General features: G+C 34.1%; 1 long non-coding RNA gene across 4 annotated transcripts in view; it reads right to left on the bottom strand.

The window, feature by feature from the left end:
- The window catches only part of LOC144376218 (uncharacterized), a 107518-nt gene that overhangs the window by 74605 nt on the left and 14415 nt on the right, over positions 1-18498 (bottom strand). For all 4 annotated transcript variants that reach the window (XR_013436455.1, XR_013436457.1, XR_013436456.1 and 1 more), the window contains exon 3: positions 4524-4572. This is a non-coding gene — a long non-coding RNA (uncharacterized LOC144376218). The remainder of the gene's footprint in view (positions 1-4523; positions 4573-18498) is intronic.

Here is an 18498-nt window from a genome sequence, read left to right as displayed (position 1 = left end):
AACTAGAGACTATCATGCTAAGTGAAATAAGCCAACCCCCCCCCCAAAAAAAAAAACGCAAAATGTTCTCTCTGATATGTGGATGCTAACTCACACTAGGGTAGGGGAAGAACAGAACTACTTTGGATTAGATAAAGGGGAATGAAGGGAAGGGAGGGGGAATGGGAATAGGGAAGATACTAGAATGAATCTGACATCACTTTCCTATGTTCAAAGATGAATACCCGACCAATGTAATTCCACATCATGTACAACCAAAAGAATGGGAAATTGTACTCTACTTTTATATGTTAAAATATATTCTACTGTCATGTATAAATAAAAAATAAACTTTAAGAGCATGTAATTCTATGTTGAATAATAATACAAATCCATTACTATCACTACAATAATTTTTCTCTTCCAGTAAGAAACTCAAAAAAATCACTGACTCAAATATGGCCACAAGATCGCTTGCCATGATGCTCAGCCCCTTCGGAACTGCCTCTCTGTCTTTGGTCACTGGAAACACCTGAACCTGTCCAAACTTCTCTACTCAGCCTTCCCAGTACAGTTCATAAGACCCATTTCTTTTATTTGTCATAAAAGTGTTGCTAAGAAATACTTCATTACTTTTCAAAAATCAATAGAAAACAACACAAATACAGAAATAAATCAAATGCATAAGTATAAAAGAAAAATCATACACATAAAAGAGAAAACACATAAATAATCCTTCAGAAGAAGTATTGATATATTAAGCTTTGTAAATCACACTTCAGGAATGAGCATGAAGTTTGGTAGCAATATCAAGGAATATTCATTGAAACACTCATTACATGCAATCAGAGTTGCAACCATAAACACTAATTCTAATCAGCTGAATGCTACTCTCTTAGGAAAAAATAACTTAAATATGCAGTGAAAGTAATCTAAAAAAACATAGTGAATTTAGTATTACCATTTTTTAATGACTACTTATCATATTCTGAGCTGTTAACTTTTTAAAATTATATATAATGGAAATACGTAGATTTGAAACTAGAAGACTTTTTCCTTTATGTTTATGACCTCCAAAGTACCTACTGCAGGAAGCCTGAATCATAATGGGTTTGTGTCTCTTCAGATCAGAAAAACAATATGCAAGCCCACTGGGCTTTTTTAAAATAATTGAATTGACCCTTCAGTAAATGAATGGACAAAAAAATGTGGCATATATACACAATGGAATATTACTCAGCAATAAGAGAATAAAATTATAGCATTTGCAGGTGAATGGATGGTATTGGAGAAGATAATGCTAAGTGAAGTTAGCTAATCCCCCCAAACAAATGCCAAATATTTTCTCTAATATAAGGAGGCCTATTCATAGTTGGGTAGGGAATGGGAGCATGGGAGGAATAGATGAACTCTAAATAGGACAGTGGGGTAGGAGGAGAAGGAAAGAGGCAGGAGGTTAGTAAGGATGGTGGAATGTGATGGAAATCATTATCCAAAGTACATGTATGAAGATACAAATTAGGGTGAACATATTTTATATACAACTTGAGATGAAAAATTGTGCTGTATATGTGCCATAAGAATTGTAATGTTTTCTGCTATCATTTATTTAAAAAATAAATTAAAAAATTTTAAAAATAAAATTTAAAAAATTGAGTGTTTACTTAGTTATTATAATCTCTGCAATCAGTGAAAAGTTTAGATGTTAACATGGTATTGGATTAATCGAAAGACAAAAAAATGTTAATTTGATAATGTAAATAATAGATGAACTCTGGTTTCCATGACAGTATATTTTACAATATATTGAATGAGATTTGAAGTCTAACTCTCAGGCCACAGAATGCTCCTGCACATTAAAAAACAAATGAGAGAGGACAATCATGGGCAATTTAAATATTTTATATTTAAATATCACTTTCTGGGTTTTGCTCTTGTATCGACTCTTTCCTATCAATGTATCTGATAACTAAGCACCATGCTTGATTTTAAAAAGATAAAGAAACTCAAGCTATACTTACACCCAGATCTTTGGAATATTACATAAAGGGAGCAAATACTCAACTCCAGGCTACATCACCAATACTTACAAAGATGTACTTAGAAGGGACAGAGCTCATTTTAAATTGTACTTCCTGAATGAATTAGCTCACCTTTCACAGAAAAATCAGTCTACCTCTTTAGAATTTTGTAGAGAGATTTATTTTTAATTGTATTAACTTATTTAATCCTCTGAACTACTATTTGTGCAACACAAAAAAGTAATTTACTCAATGACACTGGAGTCCTAAGATGGAATGATCCATCTCCAAAAAGCAAGTCCACAGCTTCCTTCATACTACCTGGAAAGGAAATCCCTACTATCAGCACAGCCTTCCCCTGGCTTCCTCTCATATGATGTCCCAGGATGGTGCTCATTGCCTGTCAGGCATCCCTGGACTCTTTCCATCACAGAGATACTGTGTGATGGTCTGCTGACTAATCCCATTGGCTCTGACGTTGGCTCTTTTACTTATTTATATATTTTGGGCCTGTGATTTGGATACATAGTGTTGAATTAGGAGCCCGGGATCAGCTATCCACACAGGCCTGATTCTGTCCATCTTCCCTGCATTGAGAAGAAAGAGGCTTATTCAGACATATCCCAGGGTATTTGCTGTGCAAGATTACATTATGTCTCTCAGGTTTTACTGCCTACATCTTCTCCAGGGATCCTGCTCTTATGTGAAATTAGATTGAGAAAGCAGAGTATGGTTAGGGTTAATATCATGGTCGATTTGGGTTAGGAGTCATTCTGGTGGGTGAATATTTGTTTTGGGAAATTGGAGTATTTATAAGAATGTATAGGTGAAGTGTACAGATGAAAATTTATAACTAGGTAAGATCTAAAACATAGAAGGGCATTGGGCCTGTGATTTGGATACATAGTGTTGAATTAGGTTCTGCACAGGAGTGCTATAGACATCAATACACCATGGCAGAGGATCCTGTACCTCAGATACTTCAATGTAGAAGAAACATGCAGTGAAACAGGGACAGTAGGTATGTTTGCAGTGTCATTTAGGAAGAAGAATGAATTTAGCATTTGGACTAAAAGTCCTTTTGTAACAGGGTGTGTGTTAGACAGTGAATGAGAATGTCTGCATACATGAAGTGTCAAAAGTATGTATTTGTCCAAATATGTATGAATATAGATGTTAATATATAAAAGTTCTAAATTAAGGAAAATTATCACGTGAGGTATATATTTAGGAATGCTTTTAATGGGGGTTGGCAGTATACATAATATTATGAAGACAGAATATATATATGCATCAATATCCTTGAAATTGATTTTTTTGTAGCCATGTGCATGTCTTTTCATAGTAATACATCATTTTATTTAAAATTAAGTTGGTTTAAACATGAGTTCAGGCCTAGTCACTAATTCTGTGATTGTAATGTTACTGTTAAAATAAATATTATATTAATTAACCCGAGAGTTTATTCTACCATACATATGAAAATTTTTAGACAAATTACAAATTAGTATTTTTGGAACCTCAGTGTCTTAATAAGACCCTGTCTTTAAATAAAAAAATAAGAGAGGCTGGAGTGTGGCTTAGTGGCATATTGCTTTTGGTTTAAATCTTTAGCACCCAAACAACAAAAATATTTAGATGCATGCATTTACAAAAATGTGGGCTATCAGGAAATAATATTCTATCTTTATAAAATAATAAAATTCTTATGCATTATACAATGGAAGTAAATCTTGTAAACATTATGCCATATGAAGAAAGCCTAAAACAATTATAGAAATACTAAATGATTCCAAGGAGGAAGTAACCATACCAGGCAAATTCATACAAATAGAAAAAACGACATAAAATAGATGTTACCTGGGTCAAGAAGGTGGCAAGAATTTGGATTGTAATGGGTAAATTTTCTTTTAGAGGTGATTAAAAATGTTTGGAAGCATAAAGTAGTGAAAGTTACAGAACATAGTTAAGGTTCTTGGTTGCACTAAATTGTACAAATGAGAATATGTGAGGTATGGTTTTTTTATGTATTGTATACCAAATTTTTTTTAAAGTTAATACTTAAAACATCTATTTTTTATGCTTTTTGCTTCACACACATTGAAACACACTAAAGTAAAATGGCCCTTTTCTTTTCAAAGGTCTTAATTTAATTTCTACTGAGGCTTTTTTTTCAATGTTTTATTTGATTCTGAATAAAATATTTGTAAAGTAACCCATTTGAAGAAAAAAATATTTTGGATAGGCGATTATTTATTGCATTGCTGATTGATTCAAGATACTAGAAGATATTTGTCAATAAATGAGGGCTGAGGGCTGGGGTTTGTGGCTAAGGGTAGAGCACTCAACTTGCATGTGTAAGGCACTGCATTTTATCTTAACTACTACATAAAAATAAATAAAAGTATTGTATCCACCTCCCCCCCCTCTCTCTCTCTCCCACCCCCCACAGGTAGTTGAACTTATGTTTGTTCGTGTGAATATCCAGGCACAGCAAATAAAACAGAGACACACACACTTTACCTTTAAAGGAGCTTCAGGACAGCTTTCTCTTCTCTTGGCCTCAGGATCCCTAAATGGGAGAGCAAGAGAAAGTCAGAAGAGGCTGGCGAGAGAGAATAAGCACGTTAAGAAGTGGGCTCTTATTGGGGGGACCCTTATTCTTAAAAAATTCCATCCAAATAAAGGCCAGAAGGGGCAGGGATACAAAGGGCAGATAAGTGTAATTTGACCCAAGGGGCCATGGGACAACACACCTAGGTCTGAAGACATACCCTCAAACTTCCTGATGGGGTCAATGTCCAGGTCACTACAAGATGTAGTATAGGTCAAAGCCTCTTCGATCCAGGATGGAAGACGCAATTCATTCAGAGTTTGTGTTCATTTTATTTCAGAACACTGCCACAAATTAGTGATAGAAATTACAAACATCAGATAATATTTAATTTCTTTCTAATTGCTTCTTCAGAGCAGCACTAGGGGCTATTACTACAATATTTTTATGAGGCTGAAAACTACCTAATAGTTCTTAAATCTTCCAAGTTATCTCTTTTGACTTCAGCATTGATCTATTAAATCTGAATCAACATATCTGTTGACTCCCTTAAATTTTGTGAATTAAAATGAAGAGCATGGGGTAATAGCAATAAGAGTTTCAGATCCAGTTTTAGCCCATTAAACCATAGCAATCCACTGGGGGTAGTTATTAGTCTTATAGACAATAAATAAGAGAAATAAGGGCTTTTGAATAACTTTCTTTACTGGTAGGGTTCTTTTTTATTTCTCTGTGACCATGAAATATTATGGTGGCATGTCTAGTAAAATTAGCCCTCAGAATAGCATCAATTAATTAGAACACATTGCACTATTATACCTGTGTTTTTAGAGTATACAGATAGCCTGGATTAAATTTATATTATTACTGAAAACTTTGAGTTATTGAGAACACTTGATTTTGAGAAAAGATTCAATTTAGGCTCTTTTACTATACATTTAATTATTTAGAATTATTATTTATGAGTAAAATTAAATTTTACACACATGAATGTGTCTATATTGAGACAAATAACAAGCAATGCAATCTAGTAAAAAGAGGCTTTGGAGTTAAGAGACGAGTGTTCAAATTCTGACTCAAATACCTAGCAGTTATAAGACTCTTGCTAAATTACTTAATTACTCTAGGACAAGTGCCCTTTTTGTAAAATGGAGACAATTGACCCAACTTTCTGTGCTCTTATGTGAGCATCTATTTATCAGGAGAAGTAGCATATCATAGCAGTTAAGCACTTGTACTGTGATGGAGCTGCACTGCTTAAAATCACATCTCAGTTCGTAATGTACTCACATATGACCTCAAGCAAGTTATCTTCCTCAGTTTTCTCATTTACAAAAAAAAAATAACAAAACTAATTCCAAACTGTTATTTCAAGGACTGAATTTTCATTATTTGTAAAGCACTTGTAGACTCTCTGATACACGTTTCATTTTTTGTAACAAATCATGTTTGCTTTAAACAATTAGTGTTCAATCTCCCAATTTTCCTCTAGTCTCTCAATTGTTCTTTCTCACTGTCCAGTGCAGAATCTATTCCCTGCCCATTTTTCCCCTGTGATTTTGGTATTTCTCAAAATTTTAGAGGTAGGAGGGATTTTTAATGTCATCTAGTTCAAATATTTAATTTTCTAGGTGAGAAAATCTAGATCCAGAAAAATATTTGACTAACACAGGGACAGTCAGCTTATTTAGTGACAGAAGTGAGACTTAAAAATACAAAAAGTTTGATTCACAATGTAAGAATTTTTCTTGACTGACTCCTCAAAGTAAAGGTACTCTTTTGCTTTAACTTCATCTAATATGATGCAGTGACCAGTAACTCCCTAGGTGTTGGGCTTGCTTATTTTTTTGTGTCTAAACATGGTTGGGTTTTTTTTATGGAATTTTAGAATCAGCCTGCTTCAAGAAAAATGCCCAAATAATTTTCTCAAAATAACCAGGGCTCTTTCAACCTCTTATATTCTGTTACTACTGTTGATTCTCCCTTTGAGAAAAGGTTTTGTGGAGGTCTCTTATGAAACTACAAGCCCTGCTTAATTTTGAAATCTCACAAGCTGATAGCCCCAGGAAATGTGGCCCTAGAGTCACATATTCTCAGAGAATAGTTCTATGTGTATTGTATCACCTTGTTCTAATTCATTACCTAAAAACTGAAAAAAAAGATTTTCCAACTCTGGGCTTTAAGAATTTTAGCTCTTTCAAATGTCTTTGCATAAGTAATTTTTTGCATAATGGATACACAAACATTTGAAATTTTACAGGGTATCCATATTATTCACTCTTGTTTGATATATTGTCTTTGTGGCAAGCATTTATCATCTTATTGACAGTCAATATTTCTGTGTTCCTTTGGGAAAATAAAATGATTCCAGGCTTACCTCTTGACTTAAATCTCAAATACTCTATTTTAAATGGTGGCACAATTAATATTTTAAGCCTTCTGTGTGTGAATCCAAAGTAAAAATTGACCAGCTATTGTTTTGTTAACTGAGACCTAAGCCACATTATTTTGCCAAGTGAAGCAAAACTCAGTTTATTAGGTTTGTCCAAAAAGGTCATACTTGATACACTAAAGACTTCTTTTTATATACTAAGAATTTCTACACATTTTTCTCATAGTTTTAATGGGAAAACCCCATCAACTGAACAATATCCAACACATGAATTTTGAATTTCAACTAGATGACCATCTTAACATATACATCATATAAAAGATAACTTTGCTCCAAGGGAGTGCATGTAAGGAGAAATGGGTTGAAAAGATTCATAAAGCCAGAAAGAATGAGAGATTTCCTCTAATATTAAATTGACTCCTTAATTTTAAAGAGAAAAGTGAACTTAGTGAAGAAAAGAAAGTCGTTTCATGAAATAGTATTAGAATAAGAAGACATCCCAGGCATAAAGGAGGTGGAGAAAGAAATAAAAAAGGAGGGAATAAACTGACATCATCCTATAACTCACAGCATGTACAAATATTAATTAAAATTTGATCTTGGGCTTGGTGTGATGGCACGTACCTGTAATCCCTGCGGCTTGAGAGACTAACAGGATGATCATGAGTTCACAGCCAGCTTTAGCAAAAGCAAGGCACTAAGCAACTCAGGGAGACCCTCTTTCTAAATAAAAAATTCAAAAATAGAGTTCAGGATGTGGTTCAGTGGTTGACTGTCCCTGAATTCAATCTTTAGTACCCCCCAAAAAAATCATGGATTTGTAAGTAAAACATAAAGCTACTAAGGAAAAGGAAAGTGAAGCTCAGCAAGAGAAACTTTGCCAAAGTTCACTCTGTGACTTAGACTTGTCACAGAGCTTGTTTCAATGAATTATTATTCACTAGTTTAACAAATTCCATTTGGCCCTAATAATTCTGGTACTCCATGCTCATTCAGAGTAATTGATTTTCACTATAGTAGCTGGATATTTTTTTTCTGCTCTTTGGTCTTGAAAGATCTTTTTCATGCTACTTCAATTACTCATTCAGCATTCACTAGGCAACTGCCATGTACAGGATTAGAAGCTGAGAGACTCAGAGTCAACAGGAGAAAGTGTGGATTCTCTTTTTAATGAGATTTAAAAACCCTTTAGGTACAAAAACAAAGCTTTTCCTAAGTTTTCACCAGGTGAGCACAGCCAGTGTGCTTTACACAACTGCCACATTTTTGGTGATTGGCCAATCTTGAGTTCTACCACACTAGCTAATCTGGCCTGTTTGGAAAACTGAAGTCTACAGAGATAAAAAAGTCAAATCCTCTATAAAGTGAAAGCCCTCTCACCTGGGCTCCTGAGGCAGGTCATCCTAGGGTGACACTGGTGGCTCATCTCTTGGTCTGCCAAGGAAAACTCCTAAAGCTCCACAGGTGACTCCTCCCAGTGCAAAGCCCCTGGCTGCCTCACAGCTGATTATGGCTGCTGAGTCCTCACCCAGGCCCATTCCTGCAACTTCTCAAAAATGAATCTTAAACTTCTAGATAGTGGGATGTGGATGTCACACTGCATTTCTATTTCCTTCTCCATATCCTTCTTGTAATGTGTGGAACTTTTTCTCCTGGAAAGCCAGAGTGTCACCTATAGCTTCCCTTTTGCCCCCTCCTCAGCCTGTCATTTCCACTTGTCCTCAGAAAATTTTGGACCCCAAAGCAATTAAAATTAAAGTCTCAAGTAAGAGTGGAAAAAACTGTTAAAATGAAGAGCTTGGGCCTAACAATACCCAAACACCCCTTTTCCAGAGACCTGGGCTCTGGATGGTGCTCACCTCAGAGGGTAGATGCCTCCCTCTCACCTGGGCTCCAGAGGCCTTTGCCAGCCCAAACTGCCTCCCTCAGGCTTATAAATAATCATCTAGGGCTTTCTGGGTGGGGCAACACTTCCTCATGCATAATCATCTAGGGGCCATGCTTCCTCATGAATAATCATCTAGGCCTTCCTGGGGGTGGGAATGCTTCTTATGAATAATGTAATTTCTCTCAGCTGCTTTCAGGAGCAGGAGGTGGAGCTCAGCCTTGTGAATATGCAAAGCAGGGGCAAGTGGCAAGTAACTTCTCCCCTACCAGGCCTGGCCACCTCTCAGCCTGGTTCCAGTGCAGGCTTCCAGTCGGAACCCTCCAGCAGCCAGGTCCAGTCTCTCCTGCCCTTCCAGGGACTCACGCTCTGCTCCAGGGCTTGAGGAACATGCACTAATTTTGTGATGCCTCAGGACTCGAGGGTGACCAGGGACCCACACCAATTTCAGGGGGACTGGAGAAGTTTGTGCCACAGATTGGCCCCCTTGAGCAACCTGTAGGATGAGAAGAGCTTCCTGAGATGGTGCCTGCCTGACAAGAAAAGGTACTAGGCAGGTGTGGGCTGCTGAGTTGGAGGTCCCAGAAAGACCCAAGGCCAGTCTCTGCTGCCCTTGGAGAAGGGCTTTCTCAACATAAAGTATCTGTCCCTTCTCTCTCAGCATATGTTACCTACATGCTATTATCTTTCTTTATAAAATTTTACTAATAGAGGCAAGAGAATTAATGTATAATCTCATTTTCTTAAGTATGAAACCTAGAATTCCAGAATTAAGGTAATAGCAGGTTTTATTTCATCTGAGATCTTTTTTCTTGGATAGCCATTTCTGCTGTCCTCGTGGTCTTTCTTCTGTGCATGTCTGTGTTCTAAAGTGCTCTTCTTATAAGGACACTGGCCATATTGAATTAGGGCTCATCATAATGATCACAATTTAACTCAGTTACCTCTTTAAAAAAATATTTCAGAACTTTTATTTATTTCTTTTAACGGGGTGCTAAAGATTGAACCCAGTGCCTCATATGTGCTAGGCAAGTGCTCTGCCACTGAGGTACAGCCCAAACACTTAACTCAGTTACCTCTTTAAGCATTTTATCTCTAAAAGCAACCATACTCTGAAGAACTCAGGTTTAAGATTTCAACTTATGATTTTTGAGAAAACTTCAACTCAAGTCTATGTATTATAACATCTTAGTTTATAACTGCAATCGTATCTGATCTGCCTTATGACGAAAAACAGAAAAAAAGTTTTGTCATATTTTGTCACTGCATTATAAGGTCACAATCTTCCAGTCCATAATGTGAGTCCTTGTCATGTGCTGCTGGATAACTTCCATTAAGCTGTTAACACATATTCTGTTATTTGTACCAACACATTTGAAAATTAAAAAATGTAAAGTCTGTATCAACTTAGATTATTTTTTAAATGTAAATGGCAATGACCACCAATAAAAAATGTTTTATGTAAAATACACATTTTTTTCTTTTTAATGGGAAAATGTCAACTTTTTATCTTATTAAAATTGTAAACATTTGAAACGAAAAAGAAAAAGGTAATTTTATGAACTCAGAATTTTTTCAAGTTGACAAAATCTTTCAGTTGTTCTAGTCCAGGCCCTTAGAGAAATAGTCCTGATATGCAATTAAACATAAAATAATTTATTTAGGCTTATTAGTTTCCTGTGTCTGCCATAATATAAAAAATGTAACTTATTGCTTAACCATGGTTTCCTTGCTGAGCTGCCAAATGCCGACAGCTCCCGGTCCAAGGGGTCCTGGCCTGTGTGCCTTGTGCGCCAGGGACAGAACCAGTGACCACTTGGACATGGTCACCTGGGGCACACTATGGCCCAGCACTGGTGTTGGCTTTCCCCGTGTTCCCGCACTGGTGGCAGCCCTCACTGCCTCCATTCTCTCCTGTTCAGGCAAGGCAATTGCTTGGCTGGCCGGTTGGCCAAGGCAATCAGAAACTCCCTCTCTGCCACAGTCACAAGCAGGTCCTCCCAAGAGCAAGCAGGGGACACCAGGGCAGGAGCAGACATCAGTCACCCTTCCGGGCCTCCCGTGCTAGGGGGTGCCTGGAGCAAAATGGCTGTTATTCAATACATACTTGTTGAATGAATGGCTAGCAAATAATTTAAAAAAATACTTTTGGAACAATCATGTCTCCCTACTTGGAATGCCTTTCCTTGACATTCCATACTTATCCCTCAGGTCTCATCTTGAATGTCACCTTATCTGGAAAACCTTCCTGGCATTACAATTCTGTATATAATTGGCACAGAGACTAAGTAAGTGCTGTGTTCCTAGATCTACCATAGAATATTGGCCTCTGTTCCTAGCTTTATTATACAGCCACAACTCTTTGTAATTAGCTCTACAAAAATTTTAACATTATTTCAACTAAGTAAGGTCTCATGCAATTCTGTCTCTTTAGTATATACTTTTAAACTCGGATTAATATGTGATTTATATTGTTAAGGTCAACATACTAATGCTATTTATTAATTTCCCACAGGTTTAGAAAATACTTTTAAGATTGTGGATTTAAATGTTCTGTGTCAAAATGATTTATTTATGCTCAGCTTTATGTGATGCTTTGATGCAAGTTAGTTTCCCTTGTGTTCTTGACCACAATTCTGTCTTTCCCACCATTAATACAGAAACTACTAGCTGTTTCCCCAAACCTAGAAGATGTCAAAAAGTTTTTTTTTTCAAAGTTAAATGCATAGAAACTGAAAGTTAATATTATATAGAGAAAAGTAAAGGTTATTATATGAGTAAAACTTTTCTTTAGATAAACCTGTGTTAATAATTCTGTGTAAATAATTTCATTTTTCTATGTCTATAAAAGAAGCTGAAGGAATTTGGAGATATATATATATTCACCATTGAGATTTTTTGAAGCAAATTTCATTACTTTTATATTCATTTATTATTCAAACAAAAAAGTTAATCAGAATAGTCTTTAATTCATTAATACTGTTATTGTAACTTAAAATTGATAAATGTCTAGGGGCTTGAAAAATTAATTCTGAATTTAGTGCCATGAGACTCTTCCTTGGAGGCAGTTTTCCATAGAACTTCAGTGGCTTCTATGCCCACATATTTATTGGTATATCCAGATAAGTCCTAGACAATGTATTTACCTAAGAACAGCAATCTATGCATGAATTTACATTAATACTCATATCAATGTATATCTATCTATGTGTATATTCTGAAATTATTAGTATAATCTTATAAAGCATTATTTTATGTAGTTTTAAAAGATAGTATTTTGGGCTGGGGATGTGGCTCAAGCAGTAATGAGCTCACCTGGCATGCGCGGGGTGCTCGCTTTGATATTTAGCACTACATAAAAAAAAAAAATGTTGTGTCCACTGAAAACTGAAAAATAAATATTAAAAAATTATCTCTCTTTTTTTTTAAAAAAGATAGTATTTTAGGGCTGGGTTTGTAGCTCAGTGGTAGAGCACTTGCCTAGTGCATGTGAGGCACCAGGTTTAATATTCAGAATTACATATAAGTTAATTAATTAAAGATATAAAAAGATAGTATTTTATAAAGAAATATAATTTAAGACTGTGTTCTCTTCATCTAAATTTTATTTTCACACAAAATAGTGCATGTGCATTTTTACTTAATTATATTAAGCAAAACTCACTTCTACTTGAATAAAAAATACTACTTATTATTTTACTTAAGCAAAACAATAAAGCCTATTCAATAATCAAAATCAAAGTTAGATCCTCATTATTATCTAGAAGTCTGACTACACATGGATTTCAACTTTCTAAGAATTATATATAGAATACAACAATTACTAATTGGGCATTATGTAAAATTGTGGATGTGTAACCGACGTGATTCTGCAATCTGCATTTGGGGTAAAATTGGGAGTTCATAACCCACTTCAATCTAATGTATGAAATATGATATGTCAAGAGCTTTGTAATGTTGTGAACAACCAATAAAAAAATAAAAAATTTAAAAAAAAAAGAATTATATATATATATTATACTTGTACATAAAACTTACAGTATGTAACCTATTTGAGGTCAGTCTGTCCATATCCCATAAGGTCTTTTTAAATTTTACATGACAAGTAAAATAAAATAAAGAAAAGAGGGTATTGTTAACGTGATATCAAATCTATAATAAATTAACTTTTAATTAATTATGCTAAATATTAAGTTCACCCCCAAAACTCATTTTTCATTTAATGCATTCAGGCAAATGAGTCTCGGAGCCAGATAGCCACCTAGGAAGACATCACTCCTGAATTTTCAAATGTAGTACAACATTAGTTGTAGCTTACAATAATCTCAGAGAATCTTTATGGTATTGGCTTAGTCAGAATTTGATGAAGAACCTTGTTTTCCCTCAACTGTCAAGAACCTTAAGAAATATTTAAAATGTTTTCAAAAACTTTAGTGGATGACCATCTGGTTAAACTGCAACTGTGGCTCACTGTATTATTTCTTTTTTGTGGTAACATTACAAAAAGCAAGGTAGGCTTCTTAGCTATAGATTTACATAGCAATTCAATACTCCTTCCATAATTGCATCTATTATATTTATTAAATTGCATTTGAGAGTAATCAGAGATTTATATTTATGATATTTAAGTTAACCTTTAGATACCTTACTAAAAGTATTTCACATTTAGATGGTGGTAGTCTGTGTGAAATTAAAGCTGCTGTTATTTTTAAAATTTTCAAAATGAAATATACTTTATAAATAACAAGATTACTGCACATAATGTGCTGTAAAGTTATATTGAGATGCATTGAATTGGGGTCTATGTAAAAAGCTAGTATACCAAAAAATGAATCTACACTTAAATTATTTTTTATGTCACCTTAGAATTTGTAATCTTGATCAGTATTTTTATCAGATTTTAATATGAAATATTTTTCTTAGTCTTTACAATATACGGGAATTATGTTTATGTTTTGGCTTTCAATTATTTATTATGATCAATTTAAATTCCATGTAACCTGTAACAATTTAACTCCTCTTAACATGCTTTATTCACTAATCAAATGTCTAATTCAAGGAATTAATACAATTTAGTTTTATGCCTTTGATATCTCTATTAGCTTTACAATAAATGGTACTTTTCCATTGTATATACAGAGAGTATAAATAAAACTCACATGAATGGAAATTATTAATTTTTTAAACAAAATTAGGACTTCCTATATGTTCTGAGATTATTTTCCCTATTACTGTAAAAATCATAAAATCCTGTTGGAATCAATCTCTTTAAAGAGCTGTTAGATTTCACCTGTTAACTAATCTAACAAGTTTACTAAAATTATTTCTGTAAGAAAAAATAAGCTTCCAAGATTGTTATGTATTTCTTTACCTGGAGGAATCAGGTTGAAATATTTATAAGACTGATTTTAGGTCCTGGCATTTCCACATTAAAATACCAAGGCTGGCAATTATATTGCATTAACTGGTATTATCACATAACATCCTTGGATTTCTGGGCAAGTATTTTGAAATACATGTTGTAGAACAAGTTTTTAGTATGTTAATCTCTTTAAGTGATTCATGCCATAAATTTAAAAGACTCATTGTTTCTTCAAGTAAAATAGCTAGGGTATTTTTTTTTAATTAGTCACAGAATTATTTAACATAGGGACATGGAATTATGTTGCTGTCCGTTATTAGTTCACTTCCCTTTTACCTTTCCCTGACTAAGCTGGAAGATACAGCAGTGTTATAATGAAACATGACTTGTGATTGTTTGAACCACTGTAAAATGTTCACAGACAATGTGATAAGTTTTTGAAGGAAGTTTCTCAAAATCTGTGCTGGTTTTCTATTTTTTTTCCTGGAACATCAGTAGCTGAATTCTCTAATAGGTTTGAAATATTGAGTTCTCCTGAAATTCCTGTTTGGCCACTTCAACATACACTTACACTTCATTTGTAAGGCAGAAGCAAAGAGAGTTTAAATAAAATACAAAAACATATTCCATCCACCAACCAAAAGACTCACAAGGGCAAGTTGATAATCTTTAAAAAATACTTAATTTTATATTTTTTATTCTAAAATTTTTATTAATATTCTATACAAAAGTGTCTACAGGATGGTAACTAAAATTTTCTTCTCCTAAGACATCAAATATATTTACCTTATGTGACAGTATTATGTCTACAATAGCTCTGTTTGAAATACTGCTTATCCAACTTCATGAACTTCTCTGACGATGAGTTTGTCAGTCTTACTTATCTCCATAGTTCATATATTCTCTAAGCTGTGGCATGACGTAATCTGCTTAGTTTCATGCCTGTTATAAAATAATTAAAAAGGATTTGGGAACAGAAGTCTATGTTCCAAAAATTCCCCTTAGTAGATCAGTTGTTTGAATTCAGAAAGATGCTATTTTTGTCTTTTTAAAAATTAAATTATCTAAGGAAATCCTAACATTTCTCTCCACTCTCCTTCACCTTGTTCTCTCTCATTCACCTGAGACAGAAGGCCAAAAATGATTATCACTTTACAGAGATAACTAAATACTGCTGAATTAGTAAATAGCAACCAACAGACTTGGGCCACAAAGTCAGTGCCAGTCATTAGGGGCACCCAATAATATGGTTTTAGTCAAGGCCACTACAGCAAACCCAAAGATAGTTAGGTCTTAGTAAATGAGTTTTAGCAAAACAAAATTAAGGGGTTTCAGATAAGGAAGCATTAAAAACAAAGAGAAAATAGTTATAGGCAATGTGTTTAAAACAAGTATTAATAACAAAAATTATTTTTAAGTAAGTCACTTTTTAAAGGCAAAATAACCTAGTAATATGTAAAAAAGTTCAAAGAGTTAACAGTTTGGTGAGAAAACAGACTCTGATATGTAGGTAAAGGATAACTTAAGACAATTTATAGAAAAACACCTGAATTATAATTTCCAATCAGTTTTTAGTTGACTTAATCATATTACTTTATGACTAGAACTAGATAGAAGGAAACAAAAATGATTTAAATATTTTTCTTATGAGCATGTACTTCATATTGCTTTGACTATTTTTAAGGTATCAAAATAAAATTATCCTGAATGGAATTAAATAGTCAGGGACACACTTTTCAAGACTATTGAAACAGATTGAACATAAGTGCCTTAAAATAAAGTGGAGTACAGCTTTGAAGCACTAAGGTCATAAAAGAGGAAAAAAGTACTGGACAATGTTCAGGGCACATTGTCTAATGTGTTTAGGTCATTTCGTGTGTTTGCCACTGGTATTTATGGTTGTGACTCTCATATGTCAAATTCACAGTTAAACATTTCCTTACAAGTTACTCATCTTGTCCTTTATGACCATTGACTGCAGCATGATCATGGACAAGGGATGGTGATGGTGGCCGGCCGGCCCCTGGCCACCCAGAGACAAATACAATGGTCGTGGCCACTGCTGCAGCCATCATCCTTGTCATCTCCACCACCATGATCTCCACCTCAGTGTCTTGCAGCTCCAAGATCTAGGTCAGCATCTCTGTGGCGACACAGAAGGGGTCACCCAAAGGCATGACTCCAGGGCTGCTGGTGGGCCAAGAAGAAGGTAGGCAGTGGGAGGACAATGAAAGCCCATGGAAGGGAGAGACAGCAGGCACTGCAGTGGGGTGCCAGACCTCCCAGGACAGGAGCCCCTTCTCCCTAGGCCACTGCTCCTCCTGTCCCTGTCTGCCTCCCACTGGACCTCCTCCTATTTTTCATTATTGATTATCTTTGTATTCAGATGTTGATGGTTATGTCAGTTTTCCATTTCTTTATTTCTTTCTGAGTAAGGATTGGTCCAAATTATAATAGAAAACTCTGTTTATGCATTCTCTTCTACTGTCTATCATATCTCTTGGTTTGGGCTATGTAATAAAATTTGAATGGTCTATAGTTGTTGTGAAATTTTTTATTATTTTTCCTTGCTTACATTTTGGAGAGTTATCCTCAAATCTACCTGGTTTTCTATAATTCACAGGATCTGAAGGATTCTCTTCAAAGAATAAAGCTTCAGGTTTCAGTCTAGTAAGAGAGCATGGAGTTAAGAAGAAAATCAAGAAATCTAATGGAGATAAACACACACACACACACACACACACACACATTTTTCACATTCTTTTAAATATGAAGTTTGGTTTTGTAGCTCAGTTGGTAGAGCTCTTGCCTACCACATTTAAAAAAATAAAAAAGATTGCATCACTCGACTACAAAAATTTTTAATTAAAATAAGGAAATATGTAGCACACCTGTTGCTGACATTTTTTAAAAATTTTGTACTTTCCAAGTGCATAAAATAAGTAAATATATAGCACACTTGTTGCTGACAACATTTTTTAAAAATTTTGTACTTTCCAACTGTGCATGTTGTACATTTTTTTTTGAAATATGCTTAGTAATGCTATGTGTGATTTTTCTGCAGGTTGATATCTTGGTGCAGTAGATTTTCTGTAAAAGAATGGGCAGTTATGTGCATATTTCAAAAGTATTCTCCTGTATCCCCCACCAAAAAGAAAAAAAAAACTTATATAGCTTTTATCTGCTATCTTAATTTTAGTTATATTATTTAATGTCAACACATTTTGTATGATTGTATTTTATAGGTATATTAAATCATATAGTGTTAAATATTAGATATGATTTAATAGTGTTAATAAGTTTAAACTCATCTTAGTAACTTTTTCTCAATAAATTACTAACAGATTCTGATTCAGTTTAATTTCATTCCCTATTCAGATACAAAAAGTGGGGCTCACTTGTAGAATGTTTTGTACCTTTTAACACCTCATTTATACATTCCATGTAACAGAAAAGGCAAAAGTAAAATAGCAATCCTAAAAAAGAATATGGCAGGAAAAAATAGTGGAAAATAGAGAAACTGTACAGAAATAAAACATTAACATAAAACAGACATAAATAAAATTTGCCAAGAGAATGTGAATTTTCATGTGGAAAGATCATTAAATGACCCACTCAAAGGTTGAAAATAGAAAAGAGCCAAAAATAAATTTTCATTAACATTCTCTCTTTGGGACTTAAACCTATTTTCTGAATATAGTAATAGTGATACTTGGGTATATCCAAAGTAAAATGTTCACAGATCAAAAGTATGACTTGTAATTGACTACAGCTTAGTGTTTAGAGATACACATCATACTTTCAATATTCTCATGGAAGAGTATCAAAGAGTACACTTTTATTCCAATTAAATTTTAATGAGCATATATAAGAAGGACACTTCCCCCAAAGACAAAGGAAGAATAGATTGGATTGTGACCAACCTCATAATTTTTTATTCCCTTGAACTAAGATCAATTGCCTTTATTTATATTAAAGTGAACATTGTCATAATTTGTTTTCATTATCACAGAGAAAAAGAGAGAAACTCAGTATCATATCCTCCAATATTTATTATATAATGCCTTCTTGAATTTTATGAATATATTTATTGTGTTCAAAGCCAGTTACCTAATATTTTCTAATTCAATGCAGTAAGCCTGGATTTTTCCATAAGCATATTCATTTTGACAGTTAAGTCACTTTGAGATTATAATTACTCTGTTTACATAAAAACAAATGAGCTTTAACTCATTTGTATATACTTATTATAAACATTTTCAAAATTACAGAGAAATTACATGAATTACTAAAACAGTAAGAAAT

This window comes from Ictidomys tridecemlineatus, chromosome 3 (assembly GCF_052094955.1).
Source record: "Ictidomys tridecemlineatus isolate mIctTri1 chromosome 3, mIctTri1.hap1, whole genome shotgun sequence".
NCBI lineage: Eukaryota > Metazoa > Chordata > Mammalia > Rodentia > Sciuridae > Ictidomys > Ictidomys tridecemlineatus.
This window is presented reverse-complemented; position numbering and strand designations above follow the sequence as displayed.